Source organism: Salvelinus sp. IW2-2015, unplaced genomic scaffold, assembly GCF_002910315.2.
Source record: "Salvelinus sp. IW2-2015 unplaced genomic scaffold, ASM291031v2 Un_scaffold86, whole genome shotgun sequence".
Taxonomy (NCBI): domain Eukaryota; kingdom Metazoa; phylum Chordata; class Actinopteri; order Salmoniformes; family Salmonidae; genus Salvelinus; species Salvelinus sp. IW2-2015.
Genome location: NW_019942515.1, coordinates 1,009,096 through 1,030,551, shown reverse-complemented (window position 1 = coordinate 1,030,551; position 21,456 = coordinate 1,009,096). Strand labels below are relative to the sequence as shown.

Here is a 21,456-nt window from a genome sequence, read left to right as displayed (position 1 = left end):
TCAGCAGTGTTTAACACGCTCAAGACTTTCTCAGACTTTATCTTAAAGAGACAGTCCCCCATCCTCCTGTACTGGTGAAATATCTTCATTAGAGAAACATGTTGGTTATGTAACCGAGTTAAACTAGGACAGTTCTCTATCATGTTGGCCCTTTCGTATTTTCAACATACTCGGAGTATAAATAATGAACATACTTATTGTGGAAAATGCACATATTCGTATAAACGCGCAACATGCCCTGGATACCGAGCAACAGAATGGTATAGTAGCAACAGAATGGTATAGTAGCAACAGAATGGTATAGTAGCAACAGAATGGTATAGTAGCAACAGAATGGTATAGTAGCAACATGTTTTCATAGTGTTTTATGAATATTGTATTTTGATTGTCTTCAATCAAAAACGGTATGAAATACCAACCAAGTTGCTCTGTTCTGCGGTCCAATACACAGGGGCCATCCTCCTTCCTCCCAACTCATCCTGTGTGAGGGGGGTTGCCCACACAGATCACCTCAGTGTCTTGATAAGAGAATCAACCACCTCTCCTCTCTTGGCAGGTAGACTAACGGTTAAGAGCGTTGGGCCAATAACCAAAAGGTCGCTGGTTGAAATCCTGAACTGGCAAGGTGGAAAAATCTTCCGTTCTGCCCTTCAGCAAGGCATTTAACCCCCAACAACAACTGCTCCCCGGACGCCGATGACGTCGATTAAGGCAGCCCCCCGCACGTCTCTGATTCAGAGGGCTTGGGTTAAAAGCCAAAGACACATTTCGGTTGAATATATTCAGATGTGCAACCGACTAGGTATCCCCAGGTACATGTATCTCTGTTCCACACAGCTGAGGTGCATTTAGCTAACATTTATACATAAAACACAAACTCTCTCACTGTCCACGTTTGAAAACCATTTAGCTAGCTAGTAAAACAGATTAGAGAACCATGTAGAGTTCTTCAAGTGGAGAATTCTTTGAACACAGCTGAAGATAATTTTGCAGTACCTCAGGTCAATGCATTGCCTTACGGGTTTCTATACTATAAAATGTCTAGCAAGATTCCAACCTTTTCCATCCAGCACAACGTCAGTCCCAAAACTCTGAGTGGAGTGTACCCTTTTAAAAGTCTACAAAATGGCAAAAAAAWATATATAACCTAAATGTATGCTATAAAAATCAGTAAGCCTCTTTCTGGGACAAGAGCAAACAAACAGTGTTAATTGAGGACTTTCATCCACTCCATTACATCCCCTCCTTTACAGCATCAATATTTCATCTCAAGTATTGCTGGAAGTATTTTACACGCTGATATCCTGCTAGAAGAGTGTATTCCTATTAACACTTGAATAATTAACCAACATAGCTACCTCGATGAAATGCTTGCATCATACTTGAGGAGCTGAAAATAATATTATTTTGAACGTATTTACGGCGCTGCGACGCGGATGCCTTGTTTAAAGCAGGCAGAGAGGCGGGAAATTAAATAATGTGTTTTCCCCAAAAGCAGGTGGCAATACGACACCGTATCCCTCTGAAACCCATTGCCTTCAGGAGTAGTTAACCCCAACGCAAGTGATCAGAGACCTGGAATCATATTGAACTTCCTATAAAACAGGAAGAGAAAAAAAGTAACAATGGCCCTCTTAAAGATGTTACATTTCATCAGCCACATATTGGATATATGTGCCTAATGTAAAATGGCCATGAGAGCCACACTGAGAGAGAAGGAAAAAACGGATAACTGGACAACACATTGTTAATGGACATTTTCCCCCATTCCCCATTTAACTTGACAAATGTGCTCCTTTAAGCAGATATTGAATAAGCAGATATCGAATGAGTTCATCAAATTTTATCGCTTTTTATATCACTTTCCATTCTCTCCTTTTAGCCAGGTAGGGACAGAGAGAGAGAAGTAGAAACACAGTGTGTCACATGTTCCTGGCAGCATCAGCCTCCCTAATGTGACCAGAGTTAGAGTCATATTTGACCTGGCGACCCCTGACGCTCCCTGGCCAGGAGGTGGATCCCCCCAGCAAGCCTTGGGGGAGCGTGAGGGAGCCTGACAGAATGAGAGCAAGCGATCATGAAAACAGTCACTCAGTAGCCCCTCCAAAACAAACACGCTCTCATGCAACCCAAGGCACAATTGCTCATCGGAGTGCAAGGCAGTGACTCGCTCTCAGCCAGCCATCAGGGACCCAGTTAGTAGTTACACAACGCAACCCCGCCTGCCTGTCTGCGTGTTTTCCACCGTCAGCCGAGTGGGTATCCCACAGCTGTCCCCGATTCCGACGATGAAAACCTTTCGATGCGAAAACCGAAAACTGAACGTCTCCCCCGAGCACCTCTCTCTGGCCCTGTCATTCCACAGGGTCTTATGTTGCCCGGGGCACCTTTTGCCCCCAGCAGTAAGGCAAAGCAGGCAGAACAGCCCAGAGAGCCCCCCCCCCCCCGCTCGCCCCCTCCACTCCCCCATGGCCTTTTCTTACTCCCACTAGAGTGTCAGTTTACGCCAAAATCAGCCAGACAAGCAGTACCAATTTTAGACCTGGCCCTAACTCAGATCAGCTGGCTGACGCGGGGGCTTCCCAAACAGAACACCCCTGCTGAGGTCGGATGGCCCTCAGCACCCCTCCAAACAGCAATGCATGGAAGTGCAGGTGACTCACTAAGAGCCAGCCTCAAGAACAAAACAACCAAAAGATATCTGGGTTCAGGCTGGCTCACTGAAAATGCCTGTTTTTCAAACTTGAATCAAAACCAAATGTTGCAGCCAACTAATAGGTAATATAATGGTGTGATTCATGAAAGACCATGGATGGGAGTTAATAAAAAATGTAATTAGTATTATTATTTTTAACAATTGCCCTGGAAAAAGCATTATCACCTCATAATCACATTTTTGTGATTTGCCACTTTTTAATTTAAACGAAAGACAATTGTCAGCCCAAATCCTCCATCACAGATGGCTGGATGAAATGTTCATCAAACATGATATTAATTGGGATGCATCACACCTTTCAGTTTTACAGCCGATTTACATAATCTGGGTTTTAACAGGTTTTAATGGCAGCCAATTTGTAGCTATTTGTGGCATGCACACAGGAACTGAGTAGGAGGCTCTGAGAGGGTGGTAAAGTGGCATCTTGAATATTGACAGATGTAATAAAAAAAGCATTTCAATGACTTTCATGAATATCCAGTAAATGGGTTTAAATCCTCATACACGATGCTCTACACCACAAATAAGCAAGCATGTTCTAGAAGAAAGTACATTTATAGGGGAACATGATCAGAATGACACGTCACTTTACATATTTCGACTGAGATGATAATCTTACCTTTTGCTTTCTAAAAACAACTCCCTCCAGCAGTGACAACAAAGCGAAAGCACAGACATACCATTCATCTCTATAGCCTGGGCAGACTGTCATTTACATTCTATGGCCTGGCTGGGGAGTAGAGTAACACTGAGAGGTTGTTTGTGGATGAGCGGTGAAGGACATGCAGGCTGATCGGCTCAGGCTGAAGTTACAATGGGCTGCCCCTTGAATGTTCTTTCCCTCTCTCTCACACACACACACACACACACACACACACATATGACCAAGCAGGTCAACTGTAATGGCAATCATTTCATTCTGAAAGACCAATAACGGTATGAAATTAATTCCCATGTACCAAATGGAAAGAACGATAAACCACATATGCATGTGCCGTCGATCCATCTAGTTCTGTTTGGAATACAACTGAATGAAACACTTAGCTCCCAGCCCAGTGATTGATTCCATGGCTGTCTGATGGATGTGTAAACAGAGCTGTTAGCTAACATAAATGGAGTGCCACGCTGAATAAAGCAGACACAGTCAACTGGTCTGGTAACTGGTCAGGTAATGGAATCCCAATACATGGCATCAACCTCCAACCTAACTAAATCCTCAATGACGAAGTCTCTGTGGGAATCTTCTCACCTTGGAAAACCAAAACGACTTGCCGATCCTGGATGTGATCCTGTTTCCTTACTTCAGTTTCTCACACTCACTCCTAATGAGGACCTGCATGCTTTTTCCCGCTCCCTGTGTACGGTGCTGCCAAGAAAGGCAGTCACTGGGCCCTTAGCCCTGGTTGTAAACATGTCTTGTTTCGGGAAGTAACATGACACATATTTATTTAGGAATTTCTCAGAAAAATCAACAAGCTTTGTTAGCTTGTCCTGGCTTGCACACACAACAATACCCTTAATGGGAAGTTTTTATAGGGTTCTATTAAACTATGGGAGCAGCTATACACAGTTGAAGTCGGACGTTTACATACACTTAGGTTGGAGTCATTAAAACTAGTTTTTCAACCACTCCACAAATTTCTTGTTAAAGAACTATAGTTTTGGCAAGTCGGTTAGGACGTCTACCTTGTGCATGACACAAGTAGTTTTTCCAACAATTGTTTACAGACAGATTAGGTTCACTGTATCACAATTCCAGGGGGCAGAAGTTTACATACACTAAGTTGACTGTGCCTTTAAACAGCTTGGAAAATTCCAGAAATTATGTCATTGCTTTAGAAGCTTCTGATGGGCTAATTGACATAATTTGAGTCAATTGGAGGTGTACCTGTGGATGTATTTCAAGGCCTACCTTCAAACTCAGTGCCTCTTTGCTTGACATGGAAAAATCAAAAGAAATCAGCCAAGACCTCAGAAAAAAAATTGTAGACCTCCACAAGTCAGGTTCATCCTTGGGAGCAATTTCCAAACACCTGAAGGTACCACGTTCATCTGTACAACAATAGTACGCAAGTATAAACACCATGGGACCACGCAGCCGTCATACTGCTCAGGAAGGAGACGCGTTCTGTCTCCTAGAGATGAACGTACTTTGGTGCAAAAAGCCGCAAATCAATCCCAGAACAACAGCAAAGGACCTTGTGAAGATGCTGGAGGAAACAGGTAAAAATTATCTATATCCACAGTAAAACGAGTCCTACATCGACATAACCTGAAAGGCCGCTCAGCAAGGAAGAAGCCACTGCTACAAAACCGCCATAAAAAAAGCCAGACTATGGTTTGCAACTGCACATGGGGACAAAGATCATACTTTTTGGAGAAATGTCCTCTGGTCTGATGAAACAAAAATAGAACTGTTTGGCATAATGACCATCGTTATGTTTGGAGGAAATAGAGGGAGGCTTGCAAGCCGAAGAAGACCATCCCAACCGTGAAGCACGTTGTTGGCAGCATCATGTTGGGGGTGATTTGCTGCAGGAGGGACTGGTGCACTTCACAAAATAGATGGCACCATGAGGAAGAAAAATTATGTGGAAGTATTGAAGCAACATCTCAAGACATCAGTCAGGAAGTTAAAGCTTGCTCGCAAATAGGTCTTCCAAATGGACAATGACCCCAAGCATACTTCCAATGTTGTGGCAAAATGGCTAAGGAAAGCAAAGTCAAGGTATTGGATGGCCATCACAAAGCCCTGACCTCAATCCCACAGAAAATTTGTGGGCAGAACTGAAAAACCGTGTGCGAGCAGGAGGCCTACAAACCTGACTCAGTTACACTAGCTCTGTCAGGAGGAATGGGCCAAAATTCACCCAGCTTATTGTGGGAAGCTTGTGGAAGGCTACCTGAAACGTTTGACCCAAGTTAAACAATTTAAAGCCAATGCTATCAAATACTAATTGAGTGTATGTAAACTTCTGACCCACTGGGAATGTGATGAACGAAATAAAGCTGAAATAAATCATTCTCTCTACTATTATTCCGACATTTCACATTCTTAAAATAAAGTGGGGATCCTAACTGACCTAAGACAGGGTATTTTTACTACGATTAAATGTCAGGAATTGTGAAAAACTGAGTTTAAATTTATTTGGCTAAGGTGTATGTAAACTTCTGACTTCAACTGTATATGTGACTTCATATCATGTTATGTTATGGATGCATCTTTTGGTGTGTGATTTGATCTGTGTGATTATTGCAGTTTCTTATAAAACAGTAGTGTGTGTGTAATCCTAGCTAGTGTAAAGAATGGTGTGACTTTTCACAACATTGTCGCGCTAAATGGATGCCATTGCTTTGTTGAAGGGGCTATTGTATTACCAGGGTCATCCCATCAACTGTAATGAAAGAACATTCGAGATGGTACAACAATAACATATATACTGTAACCATGGTCACAATGTACACTAATTAAAAATACCAAAAACGACTAGTAATAAATAAATCAAGAGTATTTTATCTCTTCAAAGCCATCAACAAAGACAGGCCTTTGTGTCTGGCAATGTACTTGTAGGTCAGCTAGCAGAGAAGACAACATCACGTCGCTTACCCATAGAGGACAACACTACTATGAAACTTACTTTCTAGGTGAATTTAGTGGGTATTAAGAGGATATTGTATAACTACTGCATAATGAGCATGCATGATGACTCATATAGTGAAGGTAGTTCTAGATGGTGAACATGGATAAGATGGGATGCAAATTCATTTGCACCTCTTTTGTTTCAAGTCATTTGTCTTCATCGAATGAGCGGTGCTACAAATAGACACACTGAAAATAATAGGTGACCTCATTATCTTCACAGCAGGATGATTACATATACACCAATCATCCTCCATTCATACACTCTATCAATACCACACTAACTACACTGCCCGTGGAGAATACAGTAGTAGACACCATTAGCACCCCCAGCCTCTGAGACGCTGCCTCTGTATACTGCCTCGGTTAAAATAACTTCCTCCGTGTCAAACTCTGCAAGCAGAGTTCACCTTCTGCCTCTTATCTGACTCAACAGCACAGGTCTACGAGCAGGGCACCACCATCAAGCAACACTCTCTCTCTCTGCACTATTCAGCATAAAATATGCATCAAATTATATAACGCTTATATAATGCATCCCTGGCACAAGTCTGGGCTATGCAATACTGTGTTCTACAGCTAATTAAGCGATCCGTGCCGAGCAAAACAGAGCAGGGGGAGCTGCTAATTTTAGGTCCTTCCCCGAGCCCATCCCAGAAACAGGAGGCTGAGAAGCAGCGGGAGGCTCCGGAGCTACCGCAACAGAGTGGCTCAAGGCGGGGGAGAGAAGGGAGGAGAGGATGCGAGTGGGGGTAGAGAGAGAGAGAGATAAGGTCCCCAGTCAAACAGAGCAGACAGACCCGGGTTTCATCAGCGGAGAGCCCAGGTCTGTCCCAGCAGAGGAAATCAATCTGCCTCTCTGCTTGCTGCTGGGCCTTCCTCAGATCCGCTGTGTGTTTATGCAGATTGCTAGCTTTAATAGAGTCCTCCGCAAACACCGGACCACATGGGTAACACCAGTCAGGCAGCCGCACTGATTCATCTGTATCCTGGAGCAGATCCTTCTCTCCTCCCCTGCTGGTCCGTTGGGCTAACCTAATAAGTTATCAAAACTAACAACTCCAACAGTTAGTCACCTATGCATATTGTGATAACAGCCTCATACTCAAGTGTGGTTTAATCACCTCACAAGGCCACCAACACACACCATCGTTTTCATTATCCATTCAAGGAATTAAGGAGATGTCATGAGTGGGCGCATACGGAGCGGAAACATTATTCTGAGACGAACAAAGAGCAGTTTGTGTGCAGACAAGAGCAGGCAGGGGAGGGAGGCAGAGAGAGAGGCTGGGGAAAACTGGCATCTGTGAGGAGTACTAAAGAAGGCAGAAGGACCCAGGCCTCAGGCTAGATCCTTCTCTGGGGGGGGGGTCTCGCTGAAAAGCGATGCTTTAAACATTGCTCAATTCACCTGGCGGATGGGGAAGCATCCGCCCCCACTCACCTACAGTCTCTCAATGCTATCCTTAACAAGGTCTCCCCCATCTGGCTGTAGCTAAACAGCAGTGCTACTCTGTGTGAGAGGCTGACCAAAATCTCTCCCATAAATGTATGTTGCCTAAAAAAAGACAGAGCAAATATGCAGCAATCTTTTACAGGATTACAGTCTCGACTAGCATCGGAATTTGCTGCTTCAATATTTATATATCCCACAAACTTGCCAGAGCAGCTTTTTGGATCTCTGCTTGGGAGAGAAAAAACACCTAAATTATAGCTTTCTATACAGTGGCACATCAGACACCTAAGCTATCAAATGAAACTACAGGGACTCCCTTTCAACACCAAATAATATTTATGCACTCCTTAAGACGTAAAACATTGTTTATTTTTAAACTCTTTCTGCATAATCTTTTACAGTACTTTTTGCATCGCAATATTTCAAATGCAAAAAAAGTACATTCTTGCAGCAAGTAAAATAATACATTGGTCTAATTCATACTGCATAGTACACCGATATACTGTATGAACTTCTTGCTCTACAGGAAGGCAGCTTGTAAATTCAGTGGGGCCTCTCACACATAGAACAGCATCTCCCCTGTAGTATCCTGCCCAGTAGGCATGGATACTCAGGGCTCACTTAACTCCAATTACTCCTCATTGACTTAGAACAGAGCTGATCCCAGGACTATCAATTCTCCTGTAGCTGTCAGCGCTGAGTGATACGGCCCAGTGTTGCCCAGGTCTCTAACGCTCATTCTGTACCGACACAGGTATTCTCATGGATGAACTAACTGTACACATAGCTCCCTGACTTTGCTAGTAATTCTATGGCGAGCAGAGGGGTGAACTGAGGATGGAGGAGCACATCACAGAGAGATGGAGGGCATTCTTCTTATCCATTCCATGCATGCGGGCCCGGGCGCTGTACTGTAAAGCATGTTACTCGTCATTATTGCACCTCTCATTAGTCAGTGTTGTGTACGAACTGGCTTGCAATACAGACAGAGTCGTTAGTTGTGAGGGAAGTGTGTAGCATGCCACAGCATGGAAGATTGAAGGCTCCCAATGCAGTTCTGACAGACCGGATGCTTAAATTAGATACTCAGGAGAGGAGCAACAATGTCAGCTTCTGTGGATCTGCCAACTGCCAGATGGGATGAGAAAATGGCCAGAAATCAGATAAAAGAGAAACTTCCCACTAGGCTACCGGTGCATACCTGCCTGCCAAGACAGAGCCCGTACAGGACTACTAGCTACGTATGCTACTTGCATTGGAAATGTTTTGAAATCGCACACACACAACCTGCTTTCTGTGTCTAGGGGGTAGGGTGTGTGCACACTGGTGTAGATTGAGTGATTATGCCTTTGCAACACTATGTTTTATTTGAGACGTGCTCCGAATGAGAGGTGGCACCGTTTTTAATTTGGGGGTTCCGCAAATATTCTCTTTATCTTCCCTCCAAGTGTTTTGTGGTGTGCTTTAGGTGTGTTTATTCCCTGATTTATTCTGCTGTGTGGTGCGGTGGGCCCAGACTGGAGAGGAGAAGCGAGGAGGGGAGAGGAGAGAAGGAGGAGACAGGAGAGGAGGGAGGAGGAGGAGGAGAGGTGGTGCGTAGACCGTGGTGTTGACACAGCCAGGATGCTAAAGCATATGCAGCGTTGGTCACTGGCAGCACTAGAGACATGACACAGAGGCAGCTCACACTTCCCTTCCTCAGCCCACCTAAATAAGATGTGAGAGTGTTCGTGTTGTGGGTGTGGGTGAGTGCGTGTGTGCGTGAGTGTGCAATGGCGACGCCTCCTCTTCTCAGCCCAATATCACAGTCTGCTTGGAGAGGAGCAGGATGCAGCTCTGAAAGCAGGTGTCTAGTGGGAGGAAGTGATGATTCCACAACTGTTTCAATTTGTCCCTTGTGCTAGGCATCCATCAACCTATTTAGATATAGGATAGGGAACATACTGTATAAATACACTGAACAACATAAACCCCCATGTCTGGGTCTGATAGTGTCTGACAGCTAAGATAACATATACTACATGTCAGAAAACGTGTGGTGACATGCCTGTCTGACTGGTGCCCACCAACACTGAACAAAGTGCCAACGACATCAAAATGGTAAACGAGACTAGACAAACGAAGCCTGCTAAAAACACACAGACACCGAATACACTAATAGCTGACTGGCTTTCATGTTCATATCTAGTTCATGTTCACAAAGAGGTTGAATATCAGGCTGATGGCGTTGTCTGGAGCTGTCAGTGGAATAGTATCTGTGTCTGTAAAGTGTTGCTGCATCACGTAGTAGTCAGACTGCGCTGATCGTATTGCAGGTGGCAACAAAGCACCACTATTTTTACTATGTCAAACAGGGGAACACAGTAAAGAGCGTTTAAACATATACATCAAAACGCTCTTTTAGATGCCTCTTCGCCTCGCCAGTTAAAAGGATCGAGGACAAACAAAGAAGAGCTTCAGAGCGGAGCTAGATATTCTGACACGTACGGAGAAAAGGAACCATTTTCTCTTTGCAAATATTGTCTTTGGGGTGTCGCTGCGCGCTGACAGGATGAGGAAGAGGATCAATGTTTACAGACAGATCGCTAGGGCTTTGAGGGGGAGGGAGGGAGGGGTTGTATTCATCAGAACCTCTGACACTGCGCTTCACAGTAGATTCAGTGCTGAAGACGTCTGAAGACTGCCAGCCCTGTGATCAAGGGCCCAGCTCTGTGATGGATGGCAACACACACACACACACAAACACACACACAGGCGGAAAAGGCAACCTCTCCAGGCAAGAGGGAAAGTCAGCTATAATCACATGCAAAGACACGCATATCTTACATATAACTTATCAAAAGCACCCGTCGCAGAAAAAATGGACGAATGGTAGGCAATAATATTGGCCTACTTAGGTTTCTTGTCAATTTGTTTGTCTGTTTGCTTGAAGTTCTAGCATCAGAATTGAAATTCAGTATTCAAAACATGTTTTTCTGGGGTCCTTACAAATTCATGACGACTTTGGTGATGTAGAGATTTCTCTCTTTAATGCCCTGGCTGCCTGTGATGGGAGCTGGGAGCTAAGCTGGGAGCTAGCAAGCGCTAGCTAATCCTGAGGGCTAATAGAAAAGTCCAATCCCCTGCCACTCTCATCCCATACATGTCAATACACTCTGGGCTGAAGAGGGTATTATATAAGAGCCAGAGAAGGAGGCTGGAGGATAGGGGAGAGAGCACGTACACACACATATACACACACACACACACTTGCGTGCATACACACAGAGGGATGCTTCTCCTGGGTTTGTACACTGGCCTGCTACTTCATCAGCACTTTATAGGCGTTTGACGTGATGTTGCCATGTGAGCTAAACAAGGCTCCGACTTTCAGTGTCACATCTTCCTAGCTATTGACCTCTTTTCACTCCCCACCCCCCAAAAGAAAACAAACATCTCGGTCTGGTGTGAGGTAAGGGTGTAAGGAGTGCTACAGGCTGAGTGGCCAACTATGGCTAATAAAATACTGTGACGCATCCATGGTTCCTGCCTCTGATTGCAGAGTGGATGAGTATCATCGCCATCATCGCCATCATCTCATCATTGGAGTCAATAAAGAGAAGAGACACCGTCTGTCCGGCTTTCACGTCTCTCTCCTCTCTCCCTCCTCTGGTTAACGCAGTGAAAGGCAATCTGAATGAGGCTGAACAGCAAGGGGTCCGCTAATGGCAGACAGGCCAGATTAAGAGATGGAGAGAGAGGAAGTGCAAATATGTCAATATCAGAGGGGCTCTATCCATCTCCTCAGCAGGCAGCACTGTCCTGTAGGGCTCACGCACAGACACATGCAATCACAAACACGTGCACACACAGATTCACATGTGTCCATGTAAAGGACTGAGAGTTCAGTCATGCTGAGAATAAAATGACAACCTTCCAGTAGCAGGACACACAGGCAGGAAGTGGTGACAATGGCAAACCTTTACCATTCATACAAATCTCACTGGGCGGAAAACCGCTTTTTTTTCTCTCCTCTTTCACGTGTAAGTGCCTGAAATTAGCGGAAAACAATATTTAAAAAACGACTAATCTCTCGCTCTCTCTCTCATAGAAAATCATGTACCTCAGTCAGTCCCCACCGCCCCTAAAACACCCTCCCCGCTTCTATCGCCTCCTTCTTCTGCCCGCACCCCCTCTCTCGGTCCCCAGACTTCCATCGGCACTCAGCGAGCAGAGCGAGCTAACGAGTGACACTCCTGCCATTTGCTCTTTTGAGAGCGTGGGCGTAGTGAAGGAGCGCTTTAGTCACCGCCTGGCACAGCTGCGGGCTCCGGGGAGACCAACTGGTTCTTCCTGCGAGCTCGCCACCTGTTCTGCCATGGCAAAAGAGAGAGAGAGAGAGAGAGAGAGAAAGAGAGGGGGATCAAGCTCACGGTTACAGGGAGGAACAGGTGTGAGATGAGGATCCCTTTGTGGAGTGTCCTCTATGCAGCAGGCAGGCAGGCAGGCAGTCAGGGGTCCAGGGAGACAGACAGAGGGAGGCTTAAGGGTTGGACTGACTGACTGGGGGGAACAAAGTCTACTGTAGCTCATCATCCCTCTTTGGTCCAGTCAGTCCCACCATGGGACTGTACCACCTAGACTGGCCAGGCTGTAGTGGTTGGTATGGTAGAACTGTAGTGTACTGCACTAATGATATAGTAACACATAGTGGGATATAGCTTGTCAGATCCATCTTCACCCTTGCCTTTTGTGAACTAATACTCGCACTTTACATGTTTCCCTTCTAGCACTGACTTTGCTGGTAGCTACTTTATTGAGGAAAAATGTACTATCTTAAGATGAATGCACTTACTGTAAGTCGCTCTGGATGAGAGCATCTGCTAAATGACTAAAATGTCCATGTAAATGTTGTGATACAGCTTACTGTCAATCAACACTATAGCTGGGAGACTGAGGTAAGCAATGGTATGGGCTTTTCAGGACCCAGGGGGCAGGTCTGCGTATCTTGGTGGGTGCAATCACTCCAGCCCTACTTGGTCTCCTCCTCCATCCCGCTCATCAGGACGGACCGACCCGAACTCTGCACGCTTCCGCAGCTTCCCTAAACAGGAAGTATGCATGGCTGCACAGACGTGAGTTTGTGAGCGCATCATTTGCATGTGTGGTGAAGAGGAAGAGGAAATGAAACCGTGCTTCGCTATGCCTTTACTGTACTGAGCCGCAGCGCCGTACGTTTCCTCATCCCCAAACACTGCTTTCCATGTGCTTTGACTAAGGACACAAGGCCTGCCCAAGGACTTCTGGGTAGCTACAGGAAATGGAAACAAGCAAACTGGTACTCAGCGATGCTTCAATCCATCCATTAAAATGCTCTGCTATCTTCCCAGCACCAAAGGGAAATGGATCACTGTGTGTGTGTGCGTGTGTGTGGGTGCGCCCGCGCGCGTGCGTGTGTGTTTAGGTGACATGCATGTATTTTCCTCCCCATGGACACAGAGTGAAAGGACAAAACGACGGTAACACAATACAACTCAGAATAACGGGTTCATGTGGGTGAACAGGGGTGAATGGGCGTGGACTCACGGAGATGTACCGACGTGCAGAGCGTATTGTTTTGTGAGACTAATTGCTTGTAAGCAGAGATAGTGTTCACGTGATGGCTAGGGAATAAATGTGACTTTTAAGTGTATGTGTACACACACCGTTAAACTCCCTGCATATGAGTCTACGTGATCATGGTTCTGTGCGGTTATGAATGTGCATGTGTTAGTAACTGAACATGTCCATAGATGTGTGCGAGTTCCACTCTAGATCTGACAAGACTCCTGCACACACGCCGAGCAGAGCTCTTGTTCTAAGTCCACACCGATGCAGACGCAGCGTTTTGGCATGCTGCTGCCCCCTGTGTACACCAGCATGAACAGGCGAAACAGCAGCTCACGCTGTGCTACAACATATCGACTGCTCACCTATCCCTCGTGTGTTGATGAAGGTGAAACCCAGACAACACAATTAGTCAGCAGCAGCAGCCGGGAGCCAGCTAACAACCTCCTCACATTAGCACAGCCATCAGTCTAGCCACTGCTCCTGACTCCTGGATATCAATTGTTAATGTATCCAATCAATAGAGAAGTAGAATGAGAGAGAGAGAGACAGAGGGAGGGAGGGCTAAGGAGAAAGGGGGGAGGTTATCTTTCTAGTTAACTGACGTGTTGGGGTTGTGAGTACCTACATGAGAGGCGGATGTCGTGTGCACACAGGGCAATCACGTGTGCCTTAATTCTTAGCAGCCATATTTAAAATATATTTGGCCACAGCTGTTTCACAGGCTGAGCGCCCCCCTCCTCTCCTCTCCCTTGTTCAGCCCCGTACGTCCATACTGTTACACTCTCAATCTGATTCTGCCAAGGACGTGCTGAGCCGCGTGCTGAGGGTTCCCATAGTAACAGAATGTGTCTTTCTACTTTAGGGCTCTCTTTTTCTATCTATTGTCTACCACGCCGGCAGCTTGAATCAAAGCAAATGCCGGGCTGACCAATAGTGCTCATCTATTTTCCTCTCCCCTCAGCTACCCAGTCCATGACAAGCTTTTGGAATCCCTGTTGTGGTTCATAAAGTGGCCAGCCATTTTCTTTGGCCACTTATGAATATGGCTATGTGTTTCTCTTGGAGTGGACCCTTTCATTTTGGATGATGAGGGAGATCGATGTTTAGGTTTTTGGTTTCGGTCTTTGGTGGTGGTATATGGCAGTGATGCTGTAGAGTGAAACCCTCAAGACAGCCCAGTCATAGTGTCGGGTAGATTACTACTAGGCTTGGCTGTCCAGTGGAGGCCAGGGAGGGCCTTGGGGGCCCAGTACTCAATAAGTGTGTTGCTGTGCCTGGGGTTGCTGTAGCACGTTATAGCTGTGGTAAGTTGCCTGCTCTCCTCTCCTGCTGGGACTCCCCATGGCCATACGGTCAGAGGGGACACGGCAGCTTAACAGCACTTCTATGCCTGGCGCCCTTCCACACACACAGGCATAACCACACACATAGGCATACACACACACACACACACACACACACACACACACACACACACACACACACACACACACACACACACACACATCAGACTCCAACTGCGCCAGAGGTCTCATGTCTTACCCTATTTGCCTTACCCACACCTACTTAGGTAGAAAGTCTACGTGTGTGGATTGTTAAATCCCACCAACCCATCATGATGTACCTAAATGTGTCTGCTTCAGGGAGACGGGAGCTGATCTGAGCTAGTAGGGAGCCGACGGCTCATTATGGGGCTGAGTTTAGCCCTGGTGACCAGCGTAGCTGCAGATCTCTCTCTGTATCCGAGCTCTCCCTGCCAGGTGTGTGAGTGTCTGAGCCCCAGCACCTTGGTCCGATCCTCCCGCCTGGCAACATTGACCTTTCCCTGGGCTTAGGGCTGGAGATGGCGGTGCTGACAGAACCCCGCTGCTTTCAGAGGGAGCTGAGCTGGCTGGGCCGATGCCGCATGACAAACAGTGACAGCACAGAACTCAAGGGCATTGCGTGACTGGCCACAGAGCTGAGCCACCTCCACCTCTGTATGCCTGCACATGGAGACAGGCACACATTCACTACTACACCAAAGGAGAGAGTAGACCAGAGAAGCCTTATCTGACCCAGCGCATGGTAGTCTGACCTTCTGCTACAGTAGCCACTCTCCTATGGGGATTAAACTTCACAGTAGACAGACTCTTGTCTACATGGATGTGGGGTGGGAGTGTTTCCTGTTGAATACGAAATAAGCACCAGTGTAACTCAAATCCTACCTCGCATGAGCCTCCTGGGTGCGTGGCTGGCTGGCTGGCCTGGGGTGACAGCAGGGCCAGAGTGGCCATGGTTGACCTGTAAGCATGGCAGGCAGTTCCACTGGGAACATGAAGCTATGGATAACAGCAGAAGGAAGGTACTGCGAGACACGACTGTCACTTGTACAATGCAAGCACTGTCTATGAGTAAATATACCTTAACGGTTAACGTACTGCTTCGGAAACAAGAAGTCACTGGACAATGAACATAGGTATTGATAATAATTTGGCATAATAATATGAATGTTACCATGTATCAAGCCACTATTCAAAAATTATAACACATTAAGCTCACCCCACTTCTGTGTGAGTCCATTGGTGCTCTGTGGGAGTGAGGGGTTATGGCTATACACCTGCAGGCAAGACTGTATAAATCCTACTTCCCTGTCTGTCTGTCTACACTGAAGACCCATGGAAACTATTTTCCATTGGACAAAACATGACCTAAATACAGAGAGCCTCCATAAACTGTTCACGACTGACGTCTTCCCACGTCTTCCCTCCCAAAACACCATGCGTCCCACTCCACTAACAGCTAAGTGAAGCTGCACCTCCAATATCCGCTATATTGAACTTTGACGAACCGATGTCTAACCCCTCCCGGCTGTTGACAGCCCCTGCTGCTCAGCTGACTCACTRGACGCCATTTTGGATCCCACCGTTTTCCAGGGGGTTGCATGAATCTCCAATTAGCAGATGAAACAACAACTGGAGGGCTCTACTACAGTGCTCTCCTGTCATCTTAGAAAAATAGAGCTCGGAAACATAAACATTGCATGATGACAGATCCCAAGGCGGAGAGAAACAAGATTATAAATTCCTTTTAACCGACTAAGCACTTAATACCATTGGATTGTGTCTGCAGGGAAAATAAACAGTTACCAACACAGAGTTTACTATATGGTACAAAATGAAGAGGAAAAAATATTGAAGTAATAAACAGTATCAAATTCTATTGCAATATAATATTTAATAACGTATCGATAAAACCATAGTCATTTCAAGAACTGGAAAGATCTCCTTTTTAAACAGGAAGGGAAGAAGTCTCTCTTTTCTCTTGTTGAGCAGCTTGCCACACAAAGTTGTGCAATTAGTGACATTTCTCCCTGCCTGTGCCCCTGTTACCCACCTACACTGGCACTGCCAGGCTTGTCACCCCGATTCGCAGCCACAGGTAGCACTGAAGCACCCCCACACTGTCACTCCCACTTCCTGTGTGAGCCAGGGATGACGAGATGCTGACATTCACACACTAACAATGACGGACGTGTGGAGCGGGCGCACCCACACACACCCACACACACACACTCAGCAGAATGTGATGGTTATCAGTGTTTTACATGTATTTTTCTTTCTGTAGCCCAACTGAGAGCCTCAGTCAGTCAAAGAACTGTGCTGCAGCCGGAATACACACCACCTCCACAACAAGGCACAAAGGGAAGCAGTAGAGAGAGAGTGAGAGAGTGAGAGAGACGTATAAAGGAACAGGATATGACACAGTGACACGAGTGACAGAAGGACGCTCTTTAAACCTTCAAAGGCTACATTGCTGCACGTTGTGAACAGCGTCAACAACATCAACTGACGCCGACTGTTTCTTTTATCAAGCCCATTGCATGGAAATAATTGCACTATAATTAGTCTAGCGACATTAATATGTTAATGAGTGAAAAAGCGCACCCAAAAAACATCCTACATTTTGGATATTATACTCTTGGCAAAAGATTATAACTGAGTCATTTGGTTACCATGGTATTCAGCAGTGACATTGAGAATAATTCTACAAAATAACTACATTACGCCTCATTCAAACCCGTCTATCAGACAAAGGGACTGCCATTTTACCCTCTAATGATGGGTATTATGCGAAAAAGAAAACGGCTTCATTGGTTCTGTTAAAGATCTCTCACTTTTAGACAGAAATTCACACGTTAACAACTCTAGCTAGCTGTCCCTTCTATGATGTAGCTCCTGTCCTGTGTAAAGAATGATGGAAATGGCTGACCAGAGATATACAGATGAAAGACGGTACAGTCCAGTCAGTAGAGTACAGTATGGGAACATACCTCTGGGATTTGTCAGACTTCTTCTCCCTGGCAAAGTTATCCAGGCACACACCCTCTTCACACACTCTGTGATCAGGAGAGAGAGAAACGGGCTGTCAGAACATAAATACTAGTGGCTAAACGTGCATGACCATGCACAAATACCACCCAAATTACACCCAAATCCCAGACAAACACAGTGAAAGTGTAAATTGGTATTCATGTATATTCTGCACAAAGTGAACAGTGAACCTGCTCGCCACACTTTTCTTCTATGTATCGGTGCCTGTCAGCCTGCTACGCTCCTCTTTCTCCTTCAGGTGGTGTGGTGGAGCCTCTACCACCATCCCTGAGAGAGACCCTCTCTGCTCTCGCCCCTGTCCTCTGTGCCCCGTCCTCTGTCCTACATAGTCACTGTGATGTCACCTCACCTCCTTGGCTAACGAGAGGCAGGTGACAAAAGCAGCACCGAGACACACTGACAAGACCTCTCTCTCGCTCTCTCTCTGTATCGCTCTCTCTCTCTCTTTATCTCGCTTCCTTCATATCTATCTCTCTCCCGACATTATTCAGCAGTATTCCAGAGCCAAGCCTCCCAGCAGCCCACCTGACACGGTGTCCTCTGCATCCCTCCAGCGCTGGGGGGCCTCGGGGGAGAGGGGTGGGGGGTAGAAATCACAGCCTCACCGTCCGAGTCTCACAAGCCTCTACGAGCGCCGCTCAAACGGCTCTAAGAGGAGCTTATTCCCTTCTACTGTCTGCAGCCCTCCCTCTTTCTCTAGCCCGCCTACGCGCTCGCTCGCTCTCTCTCTCTCTCCCTTGCTCTGCTTCTAGCGCTGCTCGCTGCTCAGAGGCTGGAGCAAAGAACGATCACATTTCTTCAGCATAAACAGCTGTGGTCTGATTGGCTGGATGGGAGCGGAGGAGGCATCAATGGAGCCAGCAACACTCCGGCAGTGGCTGCTGGCAGAGTGCGGACATAAAAGTAGGTCTCAGCTGGTTCTACCGCTACAGAAAGCCACAGAAAAGAAAGAAAGAGGGGGAGAGGAAGAAAGAAAGAGACTACCTCTTTCTGAGCGCAGGAAGGAGGCAGGCCACAAGTGTTTCCTGTTGTGCAGCCAAGGAGAGCGACTTGCGAGGACGTCACACAGCGTTCACACTCCTCCAGGGCATCGGCACAGCCTGCCAAGGAAATACACTCCTTTCAGACACCCAGAAAAGGAGGAGCAGGAGAAGGATCAGGACGAGAACAACACAAAGACAACTCCGTGTGTTTACTCTCAGTCACAAATCAAATCAAATTTTATTGGTTGCATACACATATTTAGCAGATGTTATTGCTGGTGAAGCGAAATGCTTGTGTTCCTAGCTCCAACAGTGCAGTAATTTCAAACAATTCACAACAATACACACAGATCTAAAAGTAGAAGAATGGGACTAAGAAATATATATATGTGATGGGATGTATAGNCTCTCTCTCTCTCTCTCTCTCTCTCTCTCTCTCTCTCTCTCTCTCTCTCTCTCTCTCGCTTGCCTGCTCACTCTCTCTCTGCCTCTAGCACTGCTCGCTGCTCAGAGGCGGGAGCAGAGCGGGAGAAAAAAATTATCATATTTCTTTAGCATAAGCAGCTGTGGTCTGATTGGCTGGCTGGGAGCGGAGGAGGAATAAATCGAGCCAGTGACACACCATCAGTGGCTGCTGGCTGGCAGAGAGCAGACATAAAAGTAGGTCTCAGCTGGTTTTACCGCTGCAGAAAGCAAAAGAAAAGAAAGAAATAGGGGGAAAGGGAGAGAGACTACCTCTTTCTGAGAGCAGGAAGGAGGAGGCCATGAGTGTTTCCTGTTGTGCAGCCAGGGCGAGTGACTAGCGAGGACGTCACACAGCGTTCACACTCCTCCATGGCATCGGCACAGCCGGCGGAGGAAATACACTCCTTTCAGTCACCCAGAGGAGGAGGAGTAGCAGGAGGACAACAACACAAAGACTACTCCATGTGTTTACTCTCCGCCATGTCCTGCTCCATTGAGAGGGGTTCACATTTAGAAGACATATAGCCCTGTGTGTGGGTGGGTGTGCACGTGCATGTGTGTCACACTGATCCATTATGCGGTTATAGTCGATGTGGTCCATGACAGCATCTGAGGAGGAGTGTCATTACTCAGCTGTGAATAGCCCCATCCGGCCACACTATGCCTGTCTGCACTGATACCCAGCTAGGGCCAATTACACTGTAAATCAACAATTTATTCACAGAAAACCCGTTAATTTAAGGAAAGCAAATMCGCCAAAAATCTACAAGTATATGTATGCAGGCTTTTCCCTTTTAAGGAAAGTTTGTCATGATACACAAGAGGGAGAATAATACAAGTAGGCGTACAATTATATATTTTTTCACCAATTCTGTCTTTCTCTTTTGAAGGACTACTCTCTTCCATTAGCCTTGAACAGCCTGCTATGGTTTTGCACTGGGCTACAGCCACGGAGCACAGGTGCAGATGTTATCAAGCTTCCTACTGTTGCAATTTCCCTCCACCACTTATATCAAGCCATCTGAGGGTAATTTTCTTCGGAAGCCCGGCCCGGCAGACCCTACGCAAACATGGGCCATACGACACTCGAGGAGGGCAACAGGAGGCACATTCTGTTAGCCCAGCGTTGGCTCAACAAAGCATCCTTGTAGAGAGAAAGAGAGAGGGAGGGGGTCTCCTTGGTTACCACTGCCATTTCCTCCTGGTTCCACTGCTGCTCCAGGGGAGCTGTAGTCAGCGCTACATACCACCCCCTCCCTCCTCTCCCTTTCTTCCCCTCCCCTCCCCTGCCTCCTAGCTCTGCAGGTGTACATGTGCAGATAATAGGGGAAACCACAGAGCAGGGTGAGTGTTTAGCAGGGTGAACCACTGAACCGCGTCAGCCCATTAACTGTATGCGGTGCAGGGAGCACGGTGCCGGTGAATAATTCAAAGGGCCCCTCTCAGGGACCCGGTCACAGGTGGCCCTATCACCTTACCTCTGGGGCCTGAGAGCTGTGAGGAGGAACACATACACACTGCTGGGGTTTACACAATGTTTTCCATAATCGACGGTGGTCAGCTAAATAGCCGATAACAGACTCATTGTCAGCCGGCTACTTTTTCCACTTAATTTATTAACTAGGCTTACTTTCATTTAAAAGTTGAAATTCACTAGTCAGAAAAGTCTGTATAGCCTTCACCCGCTAGAATGAACGACATGCATCGGTGGCTAGCCAATGAGTACGGGCCACCCAATATGCACAGAGTCCTTTGTTAGCAAGGTTCCGCTGGCCTCATAGTGACGAATGACATTGTTTTGATAGCTATGTTGCTCAACCTGGCTACGTTAGCATCAGCTATGGGTAGCTACCACAGGAGATTGGATTTCTGTTAAGTCCTCACAAACAATGGACCCCGTGCGAATTGGGTAGCCCGTGATCATGCTACCCAATTCGCACGGGGTCCACAGTTATAAATGACTTCCTTCAAGCTAAGGAAGCTAGCTAGCTGTTATGGAAAACTGKTTGTCAACAAATGGAAAATAACTAGCTATTTCCGGGGTGGTGAATTAGAGTTTCTACCGGTGTCCTAGCTAGCTACTTCACTCATCTTAACATTGATAGAAGTCCAAACTCTCGCAGTAGCTACCCATACCCACTGCATCTCAGTGCAAGAGGTGTCACAACAGTCCCTGATTCCAATCCAGGCTGTGTCACATCTGGCCGTGATTGGGAGTCCCATAGGGCAGTGCA

General features: G+C 46.5%; 1 pseudogene; it reads right to left on the bottom strand.

Annotated features, from left to right (window-relative positions):
• LOC112068151 (transcription factor HIVEP2-like) overlaps positions 1 to 17,793 on the bottom strand; it is an 83,163-nt pseudogene extending 65,370 nt beyond the window's left edge.
• Positions 17,794 to 21,456: the final 3,663 nt, after the last annotated feature.